Source organism: Camponotus vicinus, unplaced genomic scaffold (genome assembly GCF_025532165.1).
Source record: "Camponotus vicinus isolate PSW18456_S1 unplaced genomic scaffold, iyCamVici1.0 SCAF_1, whole genome shotgun sequence".
Lineage (NCBI taxonomy): Eukaryota > Metazoa > Arthropoda > Insecta > Hymenoptera > Formicidae > Camponotus > Camponotus vicinus.
The window spans coordinates 28,626,747-28,651,924 of NW_028141945.1; the positions used below are offsets into that span (position 1 = coordinate 28,626,747).

General features: G+C 35.0%; 1 protein-coding gene across 2 annotated transcripts in view; it reads left to right on the plus strand.

Moving 5' to 3' along the window:
* Kank (KN motif and ankyrin repeat domain-containing protein 2 kank) overlaps nucleotides 1–25,178 on the plus strand; it is an 86,545-nt gene that overhangs the window by 30,419 nt on the left and 30,948 nt on the right. The window contains exon 1 of one of the 2 annotated variants that reach the window (XM_083100705.1): nucleotides 17,866–18,008. The exons of the other annotated variant lie outside the window; for it this stretch is intronic. The gene's annotated coding sequence lies outside the window, so the exon portion shown is untranslated. Of the gene's footprint in view, nucleotides 1–17,865; nucleotides 18,009–25,178 lie in introns of those variants that run through there. 2 annotated transcript variants of the gene reach the window in all.

The window sequence follows — 25,178 nt, forward strand, 5'->3', positions numbered from 1 at the left end:
AACACTAATATGATTAAATATAGGACACTTATTTCATCCTACACTTAGTTTTTCTTCAAGGTTACTCAATATTAATTCATGTGTTTTTTTATTTGTTTCAATTATTACAGAACTTTCTTCTTTTTCTCTTTTTCTTACTATCATCATTTTTCTTCTCTTTAATTATTCTCTTCACAATTCTCATTTGAAATCCTTCATTTGCCGCCATTTTATTTTGCTTTTTAATTGTATCTATTAAATTATCATCATTCAATTTTATTTCCTCTTCACTAATATTGAAAATTTTTATCTTCGGTTTTATTTACGGTGACTCAGTAACCTTAAAGTTCTCACCCAACTTGGCCTGTACCGTAGTCTTTAATTTTTCCATCTCTTCCTCTGTCTCAGATCCCTTGCTTTCTTTTCTTAACTTCGTTATTCTCATAGCCATGTTCTTGATTTATTTATTCTTTTTCTTTTTTTGTAGTTTTGCTTTCCTGTTGCATCTTAGATTTAATAATTATTATATATATATATATATATATATATATATATACAATATGTATGTATAGAGAGAAAGAGAGAGAATATATGAATTACTTTGAAAGTCAATGTGGCAGGAAATTGATAAAAATTCGTTCTGCGGCTACCGTTTTCTTACCAGTTTCGTTGAAAGTGACAAATGGCCGAAAACATAGAGGAGGACCATTTCTCATAAGAGTCAACAAGTATGCATTTAAGAGTGACATTTGGAAAACATGCATGATATATTGAAAGCTTTATGTGCGTCTTCTATCGGATCCTAAAACACCGTTAGGTGGAATAGACGGATGTAAAGCGTGACGCACGAAAGCTTCCCATATAGAAAATAATTGGAATTAGATATCCACTAGGTATTCTTCATAGGTATTGAGGACATCCACGAATATATGAAAAATAGCTATTAGAGATGCTGATAGATATCCAAATGTTCGCAATTCGAGGTTTCATAAATATCTATAGAATATAAACGAATATCCTGCAGATATTCGTACAACATTCAGTGGATATTTATTATATATAGATACATCTATTACATGTATATTAATATTTATTTTTTGATGGATATTCATTCAATGTTCTATATATAGGTACATATATGACGAAATTCGCCATAAAAAAAATTAACCGCCTGCAATTAATTTATGGAGCTCTGAAACTCCTCGCAAAAGCTAGAGGAGATGCGGCTATGATAGTTCACGCTCTTTGACCGATAAGCCGTGACTCGTGGGACCTGTGTCACGGCCTTATATATTGTCTTAGATGGAGTTACTACTTACTCGGGTTAGGAGCTTTCCTTTTCGCCACCTAGCGGCGAGACATAAAGCATATGAATATTCATTGGATATCTCTGTTAGTTATTTGGTGAATATACACTCACGCAAAAAAACGAGTCACTAAATTTTAACAAAATTTGTTAACATCTTTCAATAGCAACAAATCAGCAAAAAATCACCGTATTAAGATGAAATAAAGCTCAAATTAAACAGTCCTCTTAAAAACTAAAGAAACCAAATTCGAGTTACAAAAAATGTTTTACAAAATAACGAATGCTGAAGATAGATTTTGAGAAATAGAAAATAAATTTTTTTTTAAACTGCTGCATTGCTCAGGAGAATCGGTACAAACATGTTTTTAAGCTTATTTATTTCTTCACAGAGAAAAGTATTTCTTTACATTTAGTATATCTATTTGTTTGACTTATATTTGTCTCGCTAAAGAAAAAATTATTTTATACAAATATTATTTGTTTGAATAAAAATTTAATTGCTTCGTTGCATTAATTTATATTGTTTAACAGAAAAATGATAATTATTTGAAATAATACTGATTCAAATAAGAGTATTGTTTGTTTCAATTAATTTATTATTTGGAATAGCCAATAGTATGTGGCACATGTTTCTTCGCTTGCCGTTACGCGGCGCACCAGTCTTAACTTTTCTCGTATTCAATATTTATCATGAAATGTATATAAAGGACTAGTATTAAACAGTAAAATCTAAAGTATATTTTTGCCCTCTTAGCATTAGTGCGAGAAAGAGGATGCCACTCACATGCAGATTCTCTGATCATGTTGAGCATCCTCTTTCTGACGTATCACTGTTTATCAGTTTAATTTTAAACTGAATTTAAAATAATTTATTTAATAATCTTGATTCCTTGTTGGGATTTAGAATATTAAACAGATTATTTGAAATCAGACAGAAAAAAACTTTTAGACGGCATGATGCTGTGTGGGTTAATATAATTGTTAAAGGTTAAAGTCAAAGAAAAAGTAAAATTCTTCAAGATAAAATTTTATTTAAAATAAACATATACGTTATTTGAAAGTCAAACAATTGTATTTGTTAAATCGAATATTAATTTGGTTGGACTATTCCAGTAATTAAATTTATTTGACTTCAGCAAAATTTGTTAAATCCAAAGAAATATTTCTCTCTGTGTTAACAAATCTATATTTTAATAAATTGTCTACGACCTTTTTTGATAAAGTTATACCATTTTGAAGAAAATGTTACAAAATAATATTTTCTTTGTAAAAATCTGCAATTCAGAAACAAATTATCATGGAAAATTTTTTCAAAATAGAAATTAATGTGTAACTCGATCCAAGATGCTTCACATAGAGATAGACGATCAGATTTAAATCTTTCCTCAAAACAGTATAACTTTATCAAAAAAGATCGTAGAAAATTGATTAAAATATGAATTTATTAAGAAATAAATGAACTTTTAAAAACCCATACATTTTTGTACCAGAAAATCGATTCTCCTGAGCAACGCAACAGTTAAAAAAAATTTCTCATTTCTCAAAGTCTATCTTCAACGTCCGCCACTTTGTAAAACATTTTTTGTAACTTAAATTTGTGTTTTTGCTTTTTAAAAGAAATGTCAAGCTTTAATTTGAGTTTTGTTTCATCTTAATACGATGTTTTTGCGCTGATTGTTATTGAAAGATGTTAAAAAATTGTGCTAAAATTTAGTGGCCCATATTTTTTGTATGTGAGTGTAGATATGTAGATAACATGTGTATATCTAGTGGATATCTCTGATACCTACTTAGTGGATATAGATATGTGGATGATATATACAGGGTGTCCCATTTTAACTTGGACAGTAAAATATCTCAAAAACTAAACCCAGCAAACAAAAATGTTTCAGATAAAAGTTGTATGGTTTCGAGGGGGACATAAGATGGTACTATTGGTTTGACCTTGAAGAGTTATTTGAAGGTCACATGAAGGTCACCTTCAATTTCTTAAATGGAACCTACTATTTGTCATTGCATATTCTTGTCGCTTATCTCGAGAGCTTTCCAAAACACTATAATTAAGTACCTTTTCGTTAAGTACTTTTTGAGTTATGAGGCTTGAAATAATTTCTTAATTTTACATAAACCGTAAAATATCTTGTAAAATATTCATTTTTCGATTATCTTACCTTAATACTTTTACGTACAAAATAATGAGAGGAATCAATTGGTGTAAAGAAAACACATAATTGTTTCGAAAGAAAAAATGTAATTTGCAATTAACAATTACATTTTTTTTCTTCAAAACAACTATGTGTTTTCTTTACACCAGTTGATTCCTCTCATTATTTTGTACATAAAAGTATTAAAGTAAGATAATCGAAAAATGAATATTTTACAAGATATTTTACGGTTTATGTAAAATTAAGAAATTATTTCAAGCCTCATAACTCAAAAAGTACTTAACGAAAAGATACTTAATTATAGTGTTTTGGAAAGCTCTCGAGATGAGCTACAAGAATGTACAAAAATATATAGGATGTTCCATTTAAAAAAATTGAAGTGACCTTCACGTGACCTTCAAATGACTCTTCAAGGTCAAACCAATGATACCATCTTATGGCCCCCTCGAAACCATACAACTTTTGTCTAAAACATTTTTCTCTATCTTGCTTATTTTTCGAGTTATTTGGCTGCCTAAGTTAAAATGGGTCACCCTGTATAATATATTATAATAATAAAAATTTTAATATTTAATTATTTATAAAAAGAAAAATTATTTACCAAAGAAAATTTTAATGACGATTTGGCGAAACGGCTTGGCGGACGCTCCTGAAGCATAGCGTTACGCGCGCGATCGGCGGCTCGGCCGTCGAGCCTCGGACGGTAGTGGGGGAATCGTAGGCGTCGCCTCAGAAATCGGCTTGAAAAGGGCAACTAATTCCGAGCACTGCTTTACATCGATCACTGACGTTTTTTGCATCAATTCAATTGGTATAATTGTTGTTGGTAGTAGTCAGCTGTGACTGTTTCAGAAATCAGTCGATGAGTTTCAGCTGCAATTTTATTTAAATCAAAGTAGTGAAGAAGTATATGTTGAAAAAACAACTTATCACATTTAATTTTAAATCTATTCAAAAAATATCTCTTCCACAAAAAATGAATCTCTGCGCACTCAATTTTATTGACAAATGCCTAACTTCACTACATTTGCAGCTGGAGCCATTTAATTATGAGCGGCGGGAACTTACAATTAGTTATACTCCTAATATATCTACTAGTTATCTATAGAGGATGAATATAGACCTCATATAGACATTTAGACATTTATTAGATATCTATTAGATAAATTTTTCCGTATGGGTTTGTAACTGTTTTATAATGTAATCTCATTCACGGTCGGCAAATGAATTTTACAAGCTTTTTGAGCTCCTAAATGTGAATAAGTTACAAGTTGCAAAAGAATGATCCTTGAATAATTCACGTGAAGAAATTCTCTCAAAAAATTCGTTTTTCTGATTTTGTGTCTCTAGAAAATGTGCGACCCTGTCTTCCGTTACAGTCCCGTCCATGTGTCTATTTCCAAGAGATTATGCATGTGATTTTTCTTATTTTTCATCCTATTCCTGCTCCTCTTTTAGTTTCCTCCTACATATATATATATATATATATATATATATATATATATATATATATTAATAGCGAGATATATTAATAACAACTTCCTGTTTCCCATCTATATATATATATATACACTCACCCGCAAAAAAAGCGGTACACCTAAAATTTGAGAAAATTTCATCAAATTTTAAATGATCATAACTTGGTAAATAATGATGGTAAAAATATGTTTAAAAAAACAAAATGAAGGCTGTAATGTCCACTTTAAGAATATTTAAGTGGCAATTATGCTCAGCCATTGTTTTCAAAATGGCGGATAAGGAAGTGAAAGGATGTAAAATTGATTATTAAAGGATCGAGTTTGGGACGGTGCACGGCGTAAATCAGGTAACGCAGCACAATGAGACCAAATGCTCGTGAAAGTGTGGAGTGTTATCTTTAAAATGTTTTTTTACCGAGCTCGATACGATGATTTTTCGCTGAGTTATTCCGAATTTAATTAAAAACGCTCTTTTTTCTTCTTCAATTTGCAGCTCAGCGAATAATTATCGTATCGAGCTCGGTAAAAAAGCATTGTAAAGGTGATACTCCACACTTTCACATGCATTTCGTCCCATTGGGCTGCGATACCTGATTCACGCCACGCACTGGAGCAAAGCGGGAACCTTTATTTATCGGTTTTGTATGCTTTCATTTATCTGCTATTTTGAAAAAAAATGGTTGCACATAATTTCAATTTAATTTAGGTGTGTGTGTGTGTGTGCTCGTTTGTATACCACAAGGATAAGGACCCCGTGGTTCGTCAGCTCCACAGTATTTAAAGACTCCAAACCCTACTTGTGGCGTGTGTGTGTGTGTGTGTGCTCGTTTGTATACCACAAGGATAAGGACCCCGTGGTTCGTCAGCTCCACAGTATTTAAAGACTCCAAACACTCCTTGTGGCGTGTGTGTGTGTGTGTGTGTGTGCTCGTTTGTATACCACAAGGATAAGGACCCCGTGGTTCGTCAGCTCCACAGTATTTAAAGACTCCAAACCCTCCTTGTGGCGTGTGTGTGTGTTTGTGTGTGTGTGTGTGTGTGTGTGTGTGCTCGTTTGTATACCACAAGGATAAGGACCCCGTGGTTCGTCAGCTCTACAGTATTTAAAGACTCCAAACCCTCCTTGTGGCGTGTGTGTGTGTGTGTGTGTGTGTGTGTGTACGGGCGCACGCATGTGTGTATTAATAGTGGGTATGACCTCCTCGTGCGCGTATTACCTCATTCATACGATCAGGCATACTCTGTATTAGTCTTTTCATCCTGCGTAATTGCATCCCATGCATTTTGAAGAACTCTTTGAAGTTCTTGCAGTGACTGAGGTGCAGGTACGTGATTTCGTACTTTCTTGCCGAGATTGTCCCACAAATGCTCAATGGGATTTAAATCCGGACTACTTGCTGGCCAAACAAGTCGATTTATGCCAACTTCATCGAGGAAATCAAACACTCTTCTCGCAGTGTGTGATCGAGCATTGTCTTGCATAAACAAGAAGTTCTCTCCGATAAAGGGTGCATACGGAACAACATACGGAAGGAGTATGTCTTCCACGTATACATCTGCGTTCATGTTCCTGTCAAAAAAGTGCAAATCTGTATAAGCGTCCGCTGAAATACCTGCCCAAACCATCACAGAGCCTCCATTGTAGCTGTACCTTTCACTTACAGTACAATCTGCAAATCGTTCTCCACGACGACGATAAACTCGTTCTCGTCCATCTGGAGAATAGAGACAAAAACGAGATTCATCGCTAAAGAGTGCTTTGCCCCAGTCTGCGTAATTCCAGTCTCTATGCGCAACTGCAAAATTGAGTCGAGCTACGCGATGACGACCTGTAAGAAAAGGTACAGCCGCTGGCCTGCGCGAAAACAGATTTTGTTCCGCTAATCTTCTCCGAACGGTGTCAACGGATACATTGCAATTGTGGACATCCCTTAAATTGTTTCGAATTTGAACAGCTGTTCGATGTCTGTCTCTTAATGAATTTAAAACAATAAATCGGTCATCGTTTTCATTGGTACGTCGAGGGCGCCCAGAACCAGGCCTCCTCTTGAAAGAATTGGTGTCTAAGTACCTGGCATAAGCACGTTGCACAGTTGACACTGACAGATCAAGTGCCTCAGCAACGTATCTTCGACTTCTGCCATCTTCAATTAAAGCAACAACTTGAGCAGCTTTTTCTGGAGTTATCGTTGCCATAATCGAGAAGTAATTTCGAGAAGAAGTAATTAATTATGGTTTCAATAGATGAAGTCGCAAGGAGCAACGCGTCTAGAGAGCTAGCAAATCAATCGCATAACTTGTACTATAGTCTTTCAATGTACCTGGCATAAGCACGTCTCAAACGGAAAAAACATTGAAAGACTATAGTACAAGTTATGCGATTGATTTGCTAGCTCTCTAGACGCGTTGCTCCTTGCGACTTCATCTATTGAAACCATAATTAATTACTTCTTCTCGAAATTACTTCTCGATTATGGCAACGATAACTCCAGAAAAAGCTGCTCAAGTTGTTGCTTTAATTGAAGATGGCAGAAGTCGAAGATACGTTGCTGAGGCACTTGATCTGTCAGTGTCAACTGTGCAACGTGCTTATGCCAGGTACTTAGACACCAATTCTTTCAAGAGGAGGCCTGGTTCTGGGCGCCCTCGACGTACCAATGAAAACGATGACCGATTTATTGTTTTAAATTCATTAAGAGACAGACATCGAACAGCTGTTCAAATTCGAAACAATTTAAGGGATGTCCACAATTGCAATGTATCCGTTGACACCGTTCGGAGAAGATTAGCGGAACAAAATCTGTTTTCGCGCAGGCCAGCGGCTGTACCTTTTCTTACAGGTCGTCATCGCGTAGCTCGACTCAATTTTGCAGTTGCGCATAGAGACTGGAATTACGCAGACTGGGGCAAAGCACTCTTTAGCGATGAATCTCGTTTTTGTCTCTATTCTCCAGATGGACGAGAACGAGTTTATCGTCGTCGTGGAGAACGATTTGCAGATTGTACTGTAAGTGAAAGGTACAGCTACAATGGAGGCTCTGTGATGGTTTGGGCAGGTATTTCAGCGGACGCTTATACAGATTTGCACTTTTTTGACAGGAACATGAACGCAGATGTATACGTGGAAGACATACTCCTTCCGTATGTTGTTCCGTATGCACCCTTTATCGGAGAGAACTTCTTGTTTATGCAAGACAATGCTCGATCACACACTGCGAGAAGAGTGTTTGATTTCCTCGATGAAGTTGGCATAAATCGACTTGTTTGGCCAGCAAGTAGTCCGGATTTAAATCCCATTGAGCATTTGTGGGACAATCTCGGCAAGAAAGTACGAAATCACGTACCTGCACCTCAGTCACTGCAAGAACTTCAAAGAGTTCTTCAAAATGCATGGGATGCAATTACGCAGGATGAAATAAAAAGACTAATACAGAGTATGCCTGATCGTATGAATGAGGTAATACGCGCACGAGGAGGTCATACCCACTATTAATACACACATGCGTGCGCCCGTACACACACACACACACACACACACACACACACACACACACACAAAAACACACACGCCACAAGGAGGGTTTGGAGTCTTTAAATACTGTGGAGCTGACGAACCACGGGGTCCTTATCCTTGTGGTATACAAACGAGCACACACACACACACACACACACACACACACACACGCCACAAGGAGGGTTTGGAGTCTTTAAATACTGTGGAGCTGACGAACCACGGGGTCCTTATCCTTGTGGTATACAAACGAGCACACACACACACACACACGCCACAAGGAGGGTTTGGAGTCTTTAAATACTGTGGAGCTGACGAACCACGGGGTCCTTATCCTTGTGGTATACAAACGAGCACACACACACACACACACACACACACACACACACACGCCACAAGGAGGGTTTGGAGTCTTTAAATACTGTGGAGCTGACGAACCACGGGGTCCTTATCCTTGTGGTATACAAACGAGCACACACACACACACACACACACACACACACGCCACAAGGAGGGTTTGGAGTCTTTAAATACTGTGGAGCTGACGAACCACGGGGTCCTTATCCTTGTGGTATACAAACGAGCACACACACACACACACACCTAAATTAAATTGAAATTATGTGCAACCATTTTTTTTCAAAATAGCGGATAAATGAAAGCATACAAAACCGATAAATAAAGGTTCCCGCTTTGCTCCAGTGCGTGGCGTGAATCAGGTATCGCAGCCCAATGGGACGAAATGCATGTGAAAGTGTGGAGTATCACCTTTACAATGCTTTTTTACCGAGCTCGATACGATAATTATTCGCTGAGCTGCAAATTGAAGAAGAAAAAAGAGCGTTTTTAATTAAATTCGGAATAACTCAGCGAAAAATCATCGTATCGAGCTCGGTAAAAAAACATTTTAAAGATAACACTCCACACTTTCACGAGCATTTGGTCTCATTGGGCTGCGTTACCTGATTTACGCCGTGCACCGTCCCAAACTCGATCCTTTAATAATCAATTTTACATCCTTTCACTTCCTTATCCGCCATTTTGAAAACAATGGCTGAGCATAATTGCCACTTAAATATTCTTAAAGTGGACATTACAGCCTTCATTTTGTTTTTTTAAACATATTTTTATCATCATTATTTACCAAGTTATGATCATTTAAAATTTGATGAAATTTTCTCAAATTTTAGGTGTACCGCTTTTTTTGCGGGTGAGTGTATATATATATATATATATATATATGGTACGCAAAACCTTGTTATCTTTAAGTACCGTGATTAATATTATGCTTTGAGAAAAAATTAGCAGTCGGAGAGTTGATGGGAAAACAGGAAGTTGTTATTAATATATCTCGCTATTCTGTTACGTTACTAATAATTGTTATACGTTCAACTGTATCGTATTACATTTTTGTAATGCACAAACGGCATAATCAATTATTCAATGCACATCAAAGATTTCTAAAATTGTACGTTTTGAGAGATTCATAAAAGAGATTTCGAGAATTAAATATATTTTATATTTTATATTTGAGTTTTATATATTTTACATTTCTGTTTGTTATGTATGTTCAGTTTGTTATGTTATGTTTGTTGTATATGCAATATTAAATTCACATTAGAAAAAAGTATATTAATAATTAATTGTAAGATAATTGACGATTTTTAAACACATCTATATTATGACAAAATATATTTAATTATTTTCAGTAAAAAAGTAATGTAATTATATCTAAACAATTTATTTTAATTCATTTAGTCATTAAATCAATTAGTTATTCAATTAATATTTTGATAAGATATAATTCATAAATCATACAACTTAATAATAAGTATTCTGTGAAATTTTGCCTGTAAAGTGCTTTGTTTTGAATTTTCTAAAGGATTCAATTATAGCCTATATAAAGTTCAAGAGTGTCTAATGATGAGAAGAGAAACATTGAAAATTAGACAGATGCAAATAATCGTATTCGTCAGTAACTAAAATAATAATTTATACCGAATCATAATACCATCTAGAACGAAAAAGAAAGATTTTGGATTGCGATAAGTGAGAGGTTCTTGAATATCTTGGTCTTGCAAGATTTCTCTATTGTTTACGAGTCATTGTGTCCATAATCGCGGATCGAAGTTCAAAGAGACACGCGAAAAGAGACAATGCGACACGCCGCGCGTTTCTTTTCGTGTGCACAATCTTATCTGATCCGAAAGGAAAATGTTTCGTCGTTGTGCAAATAACTCTTTCCTTTTGTCGGCGAAATACAAGCAAGATTTTCTTGAAATGGAGTTGTTTCGTTTTATTGCATACTTGTATATACAGGGTGTCCCAAAAGTCCCGAAACGGTCGAATATTTCATAAACTATGCACTTTAGAAAGAAATGTTTCAGACAAAAGTTATATGGCTTGAAGGAGGCTATAAGATGGTGTCATTAGTTTGACCTTAAAAAGTCGTTTGAAGGTCACGTGAAAGTCACCTCCAACTTTTTAAATGGGACACCCTATATACTTTTACATATTCTTGTAGCTTGCCTCGAGAGCTTTTCAAAACACTATAATTAAATATTTTTTCATTAAGTACTTTTCGAGTTATGAGGCTTGAAATAATTTCTTAATTTTACATAAACCATAAAATATCTAGTAAAATATTCATTTTTTGATTATCTTACCTTAATACTTTTATGTACAAAATAATGAGAGGAATCAATTGGTGTAAAGAAAAAACATAATTGTTTTTAAGAAAAAATATGTAATTGTTAAACGCAAATTATCAAGGTAAGATAATCGAAAAATGAATATTTTACTAGATATTTTATAATTTATGTAAAATTAAGAAATTATTTCAAGCCTCATAATTCGAAAAGTACTCAATGAAGAAATACTTTATTATAGTGTTTTGGAAAGCTCTCGAGGCAAGCTATAAGAATATGCAAAAGTATATAGGGTGTCCCATTTAAAAAGTTGGAGGTGATCTTCACGTGACCTTCAAACGACTTTTCAAGGTAAAACCAATAACACCATCTTATGGCCCCCTTCAAGCCATATAACTTTTGTCTGAAACATTTCTTTCTAAAGTGCATAGTTTATGAAATATTCGACCGTTCCGGGACTATTGAGACCCTGTATACATATATTTGCATGCACGCCACTAATGGCATACTGCGTTTCACTTCGCAAATGATCACTTCGCATCGATTACTTTTGGCAGATAACGAGAATGAAAGCAAGCATGTATCACGGTGCAGCACACCAAGGCTTCGAACGATTTTTTTTAGTCCGCATAAGTAACAAAAGGATTTTTATAGCACTCTGCTTTGCTATATGTATTATAGAAGCATAATGGGTTTATTTTATCGAAAAAAAACGAAAATGATGCTTATGGCAACATGAGGTCTATTTGAATAAATTTCTGTTATTTATCTTTCTCTTTTTCTTTCTCTCTTATAAGGAAAAGTATGAAAGTATTCCCCTCCGATTTTGATGAGCTTTGGATATATTATAGCTTAGGTCAAAGTAAGAGACACATATTTCTTTATACGTGTCCATTAAGAGGTCATGCCTAAGATCAGCAGACCGAAAAAAATATGATGTTTGGGAATTTTTTTGAAAAGTATAATAATTTTTTTACAAATAAACGTTTATTCGAAAGTACAAATATTAAGGATATTATTATTTTTAATAAAATATTAAAAATATTAAAAATATATAAAAGTTATAACTATTCTCCTGAATATTGTTTTTTAAAAAGCGCTGCGTGGTGACCAGTGCTATTCCAAGCTGATTCATCGAAAAATTGTTTTGGGACAAAATGGCAGCTATTTGACACTAAGATATTATTTTTCCATTTAAAAATCGCTTATTTTTTAAATTAAAAAAAGTATTCATTAAAAAAATCCTTCGTTCACTACTAGTTTTCTATGTAGAAGAAGTCTGTAAAATTTCAAGCAAATCGGTGTAACGGTTTTCGAAATATCTTACTCGACTTTGAAAAAGTAATTTCGAGAAAAACACACACATTTAAAGTTTTGTGTCAAGATTACATTTACATAAAATAAATAAAGTATAGATTAAAAATTAAATATAAATTAAATAAAATATCAATTTTTATAAAATAATAAAATATAATTTGGTAATTGTGCCCCTAATAAAAGGGGCCTCCTCTCTGATTTGCTTTATTTTTAAATATGTTATAGGGGAGATCTTCCCGAGTAATTTGCAATTAACAATTACATATTTTTTCTTCAAAACAACTATGTGTTTTCTTTAGACCAATTGATTCCTCTCATTATTTTGTACGTAAAAGTATTAAGGTAAGATAATCGAAAAATGAATATTTTACAAGATATTTTACGGTTTATGTAAAATTAAGAAATAATTTCAAGCCTCATAACTCAAAAAGTACTTAACGAAAAGGTACTTAATTATAATGTTTTGGAAAGCTCTCGAGATAAGCTACAAGAGTGTGTAAAAATATATAGGGTGTTCCATTTAAAAAAATTGAAGTGACCTTCATGTGACCTTCCAGCGACTATTCAAGGTCAAACCAATGGTACCATCTTATGGCCCCCTCGAAACCAAACAACTTTTGTCTGAAACATTTTTCTCTAAAATGCTTAGTTTTTGAAAGAAAAGGGGTGTACGGGTGGTCTAGGACACTCTGTATATATATATGGACACTGATATCTAGGACACTGTGTATATATATACGAAATTACTCGGGAAGATCTCCCCTATAACATATTTAAAAATAAAGCAAATCGGAGAGGAGGCCCCTTTTATGTACAATTACCTATAATTTTTTAACTTACACAGAAATCATCTATTCCAGATTCATATAATTTCAGTTTATTTAAATCTTCATATAGTGGCTTGATAAGCTTTCAAAACATAGACAACAGATAATAAAGCTTTATAGTCGTGTTTAAACGAAGTCAACCATTGCTTCATGAAACGTATACTTGTAACTCCATCAATTTTCATCCGATTAATTTGAAATTTTTAGGAAATATTTTCAATGATATACTTCAAGAAAATATAAAAATCGATTTTTTGGACTTTTACGATGAAGCATGACACCTTAAAGGGTAAATTGAAAAAAATCAGTTTTTATATTTCTAAACGAATAAAGCTAGAAATGATAAAAGATATAAAAAAGTTTCAAATAAAAGTTTTATAGTTTTTAACGTACTTTATAGCAATGCAATAAAATTGGGATAGAGAAGGAATTTCGAAAAATGTGACATTTTCGAAAAATTTATAGTTTATAAAACCATAAAATTCTTCAGTAAAAATCTAAATGAATGACAACCTCATCAATGACCTTGACCTTGACATATGTTGTCCTGACCCTGAGTAACCTCAAAAAGTTTTAGTTGGCGGTCATTATTTATTCAAAAATTATTAACAATTAAATTGTATAGTAAAAATAATACAATTAAAAAATATCACAAATGTATGTGTACACACACACACACGCGCGCGCGCGGGGGGTGCAAGGGGGCTTTCGGCTTCCTTCTCGCATCTTTCCCGGCGATAGGGGACGCATTTCGAAGATTCAATCACAATGGATATATGCTATAAGTTGTAAAGCGAGGTCCACCTTGCCTACCGGCGGGGTGATTGCGGGAGGGAGGACCTCCCGTGTGTGTGTGTGTGTCAGTCAATTCGACTGTTGACAAAATACTCATGTAGCTACCTCTAAAATGATGTAAAAATTGTTTTTGACAAGGTCATAAAGAAACTAGAACGGTATACAAACAGTTAACTGTCCCTAATATCAGTTCATAACTTCAATTTGTTGCATCTTCTAAACCAGTGCTGGGATTTACTTGCAACTTTTGGCCAGATTTCTTAGCTTACGCCTACTGTTCCCCTCTTACCGCTCGCGCCTTAGCGACCGCGCCACCGAACACTCGTAACTAAGGAGTGCTCAGGAACGTGCGCGTCACAAATGTAATGTGGCAATCTATCTAAGTTCTCTTTATTGTTTATTAATAATAAAAATAATTATTCTATTATTAATTACGTATATGTTCTGTAACAATTTATAATATTTGTGTTTTGAAACGTAATTACAATAAAGAGAACTTAGATAGATAGATTGCCACATTACATTTGTGACGCGCACGTTCCTGAGTGCTCCTTAGTTACGAGTGGCGCGAGCGGTAAGAGGGGAACAGTAGGCGTAAGCTAAGAAATCTGGCCGAAAGTTGCAAGTAAATCCCAGCACTGTTTTAAACCAATACCATCCCCCCACTTATTTCTTGCATAGAATTACTCAGAAAACCCTCCTCTACAACATATTTAAGTAGCAATAAAATCGATGAGATCTGACCCTTTATGCATATTTGCCGATTATTCTTTTGGATGATTTGATGTTTTCCAATTGAAGTGCGATCGAATAAATTCGATATTTCTAGCTGGATTTGGATACGAACTCTTTAGCATAAAAAGCAGACGCACAGTTCTTTACGATTGCTATTATTTATTTATATACTTATACGATAATTTTTTTAAAAAACATTAAAATTAATTTTTTTTTGGATGAAATTTTTAAAAGTTTTCAATATTCAATATTTTGTTTTATAAGTGTTTATGTTTATTTCATATAATCTATGTACAATGTGAAATCAATGTGATAAGAATCTATAATGTAAAATGATCTATTATCTATATATTGTAATAAAGAATATAATATCACATAGTTATATCATTCCTTCATAAAAATTAACAAAAAGGTATATATACATACATACATATATATATATATATATATATATATATATACATATATATACAGGGTGTCCCTGAGCATGACCTCACGCACTTGTGAGGAGGTAGAGCGCAGTAAATTAAATAAAGAAATCCTATTCCATGTAACGATTTTTGTAATAATAATAGAAATATTAATTATTGAAATCGAACGAATGAGAGAAGCACTCGACCGCTCGAGCTATAGTGAAACGTGAAGATGGCGATGGCGATAATCACGGGTAGCGGCGCGCTGTCCCTCCCCTCGCCGCGCGCAGGCAGGCAATGTCTGACACGGTGGGCCGTGCTATAGCTCGAGCGGTCGAGCGCTTCTCTTATTTGTCCGATTTCAATAATTAATATTTCTATTATTATTACAAAAATCGTTACATGGAATAGGATTTCTTTATTTAATTTACTGCGCTCTACCTCCTCACAAGCGCGTGAGGTCATGCTCAGGGACACCCTGTATATATATACAGGGTGTTTCATTTTAATCGCCCCAGGCAAATATTTCGAAAAATATGGAAATTATGAAAAAATGTTTCGGACAAAAGTTATATGGTTTCGAGGGGGCCATAAGATAGCAACATTGGTTTGACCTTGAACAGTCATTTGAAGGTCACATAAAGGTCACCTTAAATTTCTTAAATGGAACCTACTATTTGTCATTGCATATTCTTGTAGCTTATCTTTAGAGCTTTCCAAACCACTATAATTAAGTACATTTTCGTTAAGTACTTTTTGAGTTATGAGGCTTGAAATAATTTCTTAATTTTACATAACCGTAAAATATCTTGTAAAATATTCATTTTTCGATTATCTTACCTTAATACTTTTACGTACAAAATAATGAGAGGAATCAATTGGTGTAAAGAAAACACATAGTTGTTTTGAAGAAGAAATATGTAATTTGCAATTAACAATTCCATATTTTTTCATAAAAACAACTATGTGTTTTCTTTACACCAATTGATTCCTCTCATTATTTTGTACATAAAAGTATTAAGGTAAGATAATCGAAAAATGAATATTTTACAAGATATTTTACGGTTTATGTAAAATTAAGAAATTATTTCAAGCCTCATAACTCAAAAAGTACTTAACGAAAAGGTACTTAATTATAGTGTTTTGGAAAGCTCTCGAGATAAGCTACAAGAATGTGTAAAAATATATAGGGTGTTCCATTTAAGAAAATTGAAGTGACCTTCACGTGACCTTCAAATGACTCTTCAAGGTCAAACCAATGGTATAATCTTATGGCCCCCTCGAAACCATACAACTTTTGTCCGAAACATTTTTTCATAATTTCCATATTTTTCGAGATATTTGCCTGGGGCGATTAAAATGAAACACCCTGTATATATATGGCTATATAAATTAATTATTATAATTGAAATTTTCTCTCTATTTCGATCGAGCGCATGATACATATTCTATATCAGTGCTTGGAATTAGTTGCCCTTCTCAAGCCGATTTCTGAGGCGACGCCTACGATTCCCCCACTACCGTCCGAGGCTCAACGGCCGAGCCGCCGATCGCGCGCGTAACGCTATGCTTCAGGAGCGTCCGCCAAGCCGTTTCGCCAAATCGTCATTAAAATTTTCTTTGGTAAATAATTTTTCTTTTTATAAATAATTAAATATTAAAATTTTTATTATTATAATATATTATATATATACAATTTGTTATACATACATATTATACATACATGTATGTATAATATGTATGTATAACAAATTGTACATATATAATATATTATAATAATAAAAATTTTGATATTTAATTATTTATAAAAAGAAAAATTATTTACCAAAGAAAATTTTAATGACGATTTGGCGAAACGGCTTGGCGGACGCTCCTGAAGCATAGCGTTACGCGCGCGATCGGCGGCTCGGCCGTCGAGCCTCGGACGGTAGTGGGGGAATCGTAGGCGTCGCCTCAGAAATCGGCTTGAAAAGGGCAACTAATTCCGAGCACTGTTCTATATAATATCCACTTCTTTTAACATTATCGATAAAATTGAAAGCTACTTTATCTAGCACGCACATATTTCTTTGTTGCTATGTCGATTATATATAATCAAACATGTATGTAAAAGTGCCGAGTGCCATACTTTATTATCACATTCATGCGTATATTATATGGCGATGTCATACCATTATCTAGCTGATTAATGGATAATCGAGAGGATGGAAAAATGGTTGTATAAGCAATAGCCTTGTAAGGACATGAGCACTTTGTGCCATTTCTTCGTTAACTATTCCAACTGCCTCATTAATCCCTTTATATATAATATTCTAGAAAATTTAAGAAAACATAATAAAATTGATATGAAAATAATACTAATGTAATTATATAATAGAATTTCTTTTAGAAATTATTGAATCTTCTATTTCTTTTTTACTTAGAAAAAAATAATCGATTCTTTAGAAAACAAAAAAAGTAGAATCTTTAAACGAACGCCCTATATACAACCGATAAATAAATCAATCTTCACTAAAACGTTGCGTGTTATCGTTCATTTTTATAATATGTGTATATATGGGAGTGCTTATAATCTGTTATCAAGCAGTCACGGACTTATCAATGTAATAGAAATACAGTATATCGATTCAGTTTAGCACAGTTGAACAACGTGCATATCACGTTCGCGTTTTTCATACATTTAATTCCTTTCTTTTGATACGAATTTTATGTGACTTATCGGCTTACATCGTGTGTTTGTTGTTTTCCTAAAATTAGACTACAGTCCAAACGTGTGAAGTTCCTGACTTTCCATTTAACGATGAGATGGCTGCCGAGTCTTTCTATGCAGTGTACGTGAGTCACTTTTAAATGACTCCCAAGATGATTTTTTGTCGCGAGGAAAAACATGTTCCCATTTTTCGATTCAACCTTGACTGGAATCATTTCGTTCACTTACTAATTTTCTCCTTCTTTTTGAACCAGTATATTCAGAAAATATTTAGTAGACGATCTACGCGCACGTGAAATATGATATAATGATTTACATGAAATTACACTTACCAATGAATAATTATTTCATAAGTTAAAATAATATACATACGTTTGTTTAAAAGAAAAATAAAGATAAATTATATTAAAAACTATTCTATAGAAAATTCAATATTAATTAATTTGTATAATGAAATATGAATTTTACTTATTTTTATATATTTATATTTGATAATTGTGTAAAATTTTATTTATTTAAGATAATATTATTTGATATCAAAAAAATTATCTAAAATTGTGTTCTGAAATTGGTAAACGTTTACTTTAAGTTACATAACAATAAATGAATAATTTTCATTTTGATATATATTATAGAGAATACTTTCTAAGCTATATACACTCACCCGCAAAAAAAGCGGTACACCTAAAATTTGAGAAAATTTCATCAAATTTTAAATGATCATAACTTGGTAAATAATGATGATAAAAATATGTTTAAAAAAACAAAATGAAGGCTGTAATGTCCACTTTAAGAATATTTAAGTGGCAATTATGCTCAGCCATTGTTTTCAAAATGGCGGATAAGGAAGTGAAAGGATGTAAAATTGATTATTAAAGGATCGAGTTTGGGACGGTGCACGGCGTAAATCAGGTAACGCAGCCCAATGAGACCAAATGCTCGTGAAAGTGTGGAGTGTTATCTTTAAAATGTTTTTTTACCGAGCTCGATACGATGATTTTTCGCTGAGTTATTCCGAATTTAATTAAAAACGCTCTTTTTTCTTCTTCAATTTGCAGCTCAGCGAATAATTATCGTATCGAGCTCGGTAAAAAAGCATTGTAAAGGTGATACTCCACACTTTCACATGCATTTCGTCCCATTGGGCTGCGATACCTGATTCACGCCACGCACTGGAGCAAAGCGGGAACCTTTATTTATCGGTTTTGTATGCTTTCATTTATCCGCTATTTTGAAAAAAAATGGTTGCACATAATTTCAATTTAATTTAGGTGTGTGTGTGTGTGTGTGCTCGTTTGTATACCACAAGGATAAGGACCCCGTGGTTCGTCAGCTCCACAGTATTTAAAGACTCCAAACCCTCCTTGTGGCGTGTGTGTGTGTGTGTGTGTGTGTGTGTGTGCTCGTTTGTATACCACAAGGATAAGGACCCCGTGGTTCGTCAGCTCCACAGTATTTAAAGACTCCAAACCCTCCTTGTGGCGTGTGTGTGTGTGTGTGTGTGTGTGTGTGTGTGTGTGCTCGTTTGTATACCACAAGGATAAGGACCCCGTGGTTCGTCAGCTCCACAGTATTTAAAGACTCCAAACCCTCCTTGTGGCGTGTGTGTGTGTGTGTGTGCTCGTTTGTATACCACAAGGATAAGGACCCCGTGGTTCGTCAGCTCCACAGTATTTAAAGACTCCAAACCCTCCTTGTGGCGTGTGTGTGTGTGTGTGTGTGTGTGTGTGTGTGTGCTCGTTTGTATACCACAAGGATAAGGACCCCGTGGTTCGTCAGCTCCACAGTATTTAAAGACTCCAAACCCTCCTTGTGGCGTGTGTGTTTTTGTGTGTGTGTGTGTGTGTGTGTGTGTGTGTGTGTGTGTGTGTACGGGCGCACGCATGTGTGTATTAATAGTGGGTATGACCTCCTCGTGCGCGTATTACCTCATTCATACGATCAGGCATACTCTGTATTAGTCTTTTTATTTCATCCTGCGTAATTGCATCCCATGCATTTTGAAGAACTCTTTGAAGTTCTTGCAGTGACTGAGGTGCAGGTACGTGATTTCGTACTTTCTTGCCGAGATTGTCCCACAAATGCTCAATGGGATTTAAATCCGGACTACTTGCTGGCCAAACAAGTCGATTTATGCCAACTTCATCGAGGAAATCAAACACTCTTCTCGCAGTGTGTGATCGAGCATTGTCTTGCATAAACAAGAAGTTCTCTCCGATAAAGGGTGCATACGGAACAACATACGGAAGGAGTATGTCTTCCACGTATACATCTGCGTTCATGTTCCTGTCAAAAAAGTGCAAATCTGTATAAGCGTCCGCTGAAATACCTGCCCAAACCATCACAGAGCCTCCATTGTAGCTGTACCTTTCACTTACAGTACAATCTGCAAATCGTTCTCCACGACGACGATAAACTCGTTCTCGTCCATCTGGAGAATAGAGACAAAAACGAGATTCATCGCTAAAGAGTGCTTTGCCCCAGTCTGCGTAATTCCAGTCTCTATGCGCAACTGCAAAATTGAGTCGAGCTACGCGATGACGACCTGTAAGAAAAGGTACAGCCGCTGGCCTGCGCGAAAACAGATTTTGTTCCGCTAATCTTCTCCGAACGGTGTCAACGGATACATTGCAATTGTGGACATCCCTTAAATTGTTTCGAATTTGAACAGCTGTTCGATGTCTGTCTCTTAATGAATTTAAAACAATAAATCGGTCATCGTTTTCATTGGTACGTCGAGGGCGCCCAGAACCAGGCCTCCTCTTGAAAGAATTGGTGTCTAAGTACCTGGCATAAGCACGTTGCACAGTTGACACTGACAGATCAAGTGCCTCAGCAACGTATCTTCGACTTCTGCCATCTTCAATTAAAGCAACAACTTGAGCAGCTTTTTCTGGAGTTATCGTTGCCATAATCGAGAAGTAATTTCGAGAAGAAGTAATTAATTATGGTTTCAATAGATGAAGTCGCAAGGAGCAACGCGTCTAGAGAGCTAGCAAATCAATCGCATAACTTGTACTATAGTCTTTCAATGTACCTGGCATAAGCACGTCTCAAACGGAAAAAACATTGAAAGACTATAGTACAAGTTATGCGATTGATTTGCTAGCTCTCTAGACGCGTTGCTCCTTGCGACTTCATCTATTGAAACCATAATTAATTACTTCTTCTCGAAATTACTTCTCGATTATGGCAACGATAACTCCAGAAAAAGCTGCTCAAGTTGTTGCTTTAATTGAAGATGGCAGAAGTCGAAGATACGTTGCTGAGGCACTTGATCTGTCAGTGTCAACTGTGCAACGTGCTTATGCCAGGTACTTAGACACCAATTCTTTCAAGAGGAGGCCTGGTTCTGGGCGCCCTCGACGTACCAATGAAAACGATGACCGATTTATTGTTTTAAATTCATTAAGAGACAGACATCGAACAGCTGTTCAAATTCGAAACAATTTAAGGGATGTCCACAATTGCAATGTATCCGTTGACACCGTTCGGAGAAGATTAGCGGAACAAAATCTGTTTTCGCGCAGGCCAGCGGCTGTACCTTTTCTTACAGGTCGTCATCGCGTAGCTCGACTCAATTTTGCAGTTGCGCATAGAGACTGGAATTACGCAGACTGGGGCAAAGCACTCTTTAGCGATGAATCTCGTTTTTGTCTCTATTCTCCAGATGGACGAGAACGAGTTTATCGTCGTCGTGGAGAACGATTTGCAGATTGTACTGTAAGTGAAAGGTACAGCTACAATGGAGGCTCTGTGATGGTTTGGGCAGGTATTTCAGCGGACGCTTATACAGATTTGCACTTTTTTGACAGGAACATGAACGCAGATGTATACGTGGAAGACATACTCCTTCCGTATGTTGTTCCGTATGCACCCTTTATCGGAGAGAACTTCTTGTTTATGCAAGACAATGCTCGATCACACACTGCGAGAAGAGTGTTTGATTTCCTCGATGAAGTTGGCATAAATCGACTTGTTTGGCCAGCAAGTAGTCCGGATTTAAATCCCATTGAGCATTTGTGGGACAATCTCGGCAAGAAAGTACGAAATCACGTACCTGCACCTCAGTCACTGCAAGAACTTCAAAGAGTTCTTCAAAATGCATGGGATGCAATTACGCAGGATGAAAAGACTAATACAGAGTATGCCTGATCGTATGAATGAGGTAATACGCGCACGAGGAGGTCATACCCACTATTAATACACACATGCGTGCGCCCGTACACACACACACACACACACACACACACACGCCACAAGGAGGGTTTGGAGTCTTTAAATACTGTAGAGCTGACGAACCACGGGGTCCTTATCCTTGTGGTATACAAACGAGCACACACACACACACACACACACACACAAACACACACACACGCCACAAGGAGGGTTTGGAGTCTTTAAATACTGTGGAGCTGACGAACCACGGGGTCCTTATCCTTGTGGTATACAAACGAGCACACACACACACACACACACACGCCACAAGGAGTGTTTGGAGTCTTTAAATACTGTGGAGCTGACGAACCACGGGGTCCTTATCCTTGTGGTATACAAACGAGCACACACACACACACACACGCCACAAGTAGGGTTTGGAGTCTTTAAATACTGTGGAGCTGACGAACCACGGGGTCCTTATCCTTGTGGTATACAAACGAGCACACACACACACACACCTAAATTAAATTGAAATTATGTGCAACCATTTTTTTTCAAAATAGCAGATAAATGAAAGCATACAAAACCGATAAATAAAGGTTCCCGCTTTGCTCCAGTGCGTGGCGTGAATCAGGTATCGCAGCCCAATGGGACGAAATGCATGTGAAAGTGTGGAGTATCACCTTTACAATGCTTTTTTACCGAGCTCGATACGATAATTATTCGCTGAGCTGCAAATTGAAGAAGAAAAAAGAGCGTTTTTAATTAAATTCGGAATAACTCAGCGAAAAATCATCGTATCGAGCTCGGTAAAAAAACATTTTAAAGATAACACTCCACACTTTCACGAGCATTTGGTCTCATTGTGCTGCGTTACCTGATTTACGCCGTGCACCGTCCCAAACTCGATCCTTTAATAATCAATTTTACATCCTTTCACTTCCTTATCCGCCATTTTGAAAACAATGGCTGAGCATAATTGCCACTTAAATATTCTTAAAGTGGACATTACAGCCTTCATTTTGTTTTTTTAAACATATTTTTACCATCATTATTTACCAAGTTATGATCATTTAAAATTTGATGAAATTTTCTCAAATTTTAGGTGTACCGCTTTTTTTGCGGGTGAGTGTATATATATACAGGGTGTCCCATTTTAAATAACGACCTCAAATATCTCCCGAATAATACGTTTTACAGAAAAATGTTTCAGACAAAAGTTGTATGGTTTCAAGGGGGCCATAAGATGGTACCATTGGATTGACCTTGAAGAGTCATTTGAAGGTCACGTGAAGGTCACTTCAATTTTTTTAAATGGAACACCCTATATATTTTTACACATTCTCGTAGCTCATCTCGAGAGCTTTCCAAAACACTATAATTAAGTTAGTTTTCATTAAGTACTTTCCGAGTTATGAGGCTCGAAATCATTTCTTAATTTTACATAAACCGTAAAATATCTTGTAAAATATTCATTTTTCGATTATCTTACCTTAATACTTTTACGTACAAAATAATGAGAGGAATCAATTGGTGTAAAGAAAACACATAATTGTTTCGAAAGAAAAAATGTAATTTGCAATTAACAATTACATTTTTTTTTCGAAACAATTATGTGTTTTCTTTACACCAATTGATTCCTCTCATTATTTTGTACATAAAAGTATTAAGGTAAGATAATCGAAAAATGAATATTTTACAAGATATTTTACGGTTTATGTAAAATTAAGAAATGATTTCAAGCCTCATAACTCGGAAAGTACTTAATGAAAACTAACTTAATTATAGTGTTTTGGAAAGCTCTTGAGATAAGCTACAAGAATGTGCAAAAATATATAGGGTGTTCCATTTTGATTACATTTGCTCTTTAAGTAAACGTGTAGGCAGGGAAGGCTCCACCACTCCCTTCCAATACGGGTTGGGTTAGATTTTTTTTTTTTGGAGGAGATGCGAGAAAAGGGACTCTGCTCTTCCCCTGCCTACGAAAAAGAGTTTACTTAAAGAGGAAATGTGTAACTAAAAACACAAATAGAATATAACAAAAAGATGATAAGTATGAAATTTCAAAATCGCATATTTCAAGAACCAAAAGAGGACGCCATAAAATTCAAACAATGTATTACTTAAAAATATATGTTGAAATGTTCTATAATATATGTCAAAATGAAAATCATTCATGCTGTGCAACTTAAAATAACTGTTTATCTTAAAGTTCAATTATTAAATGCATTCACGTAAAAGCATGTTTATTTTATTAATAAATAATAGATATACATCATCTTGTATTTTTTATATTACTCGGAAAATATATGTATAAAACAAGAGCTTCTATTCAATTAAAAAATGTCAAGATCAAATATGAGAATAATGAATGCAAAATACACGTTATTTAGCTTATTGCAGAGGGAGTGAAAGAAGCATTAGCTGTGAATTATTTTCAAGTGTCCGTAAATTTCATGCGGAATTCCAAAGAGTAACATATGCCAACTGAGAAGTTGTGGAGGAGAGCGTGTTTAGAAAAAAATTACAACTCCGATGACGTTTCGCCGGAAATGTTGATAAAAATACTCGAGCCTTTTTGACTCACATCTTCTGCGCACCGAACAATTAAAAGCTTGCGAGACCAGACAACGGATAAGAAATCGCGAGAAGACGCATTGCTGTCATCAGACCAGAAATCCGGGATACAGAATTAGCTCGCAGACATGCTATGAAAATTATGTTTAAGAGACGTTTATATACCTTTCCGCGATTTAAAGTGTGAACGCGCTTTTATCTAAAAAAGAAGGTTTATTCTCACATATAATAATTCTTTCAATACATAGATGATATATGGTTGACTGTCATCGCAAATTTTTGAGTTAAGTAAATAAAAAAAATGTTAATTAAAGAGAGATGTGCGATACCGGATTTAATTCTTTTTATACGTAAACATAATAAGATCGTTCGCATTAGTTTTGAATAATTTATTCAAAATAAAAAGAGAAAAACTATTGAATACATAGTCGCGCAATTAAACAAGTTAATTGTGCGGAGATTATTATTTACAAGTTATAAAAAGTATTGAAAAAGTTCGCGAAAGATGGGAAGATTCGCGATTAATTAATTTCCTTATATATCGCTATTTCAA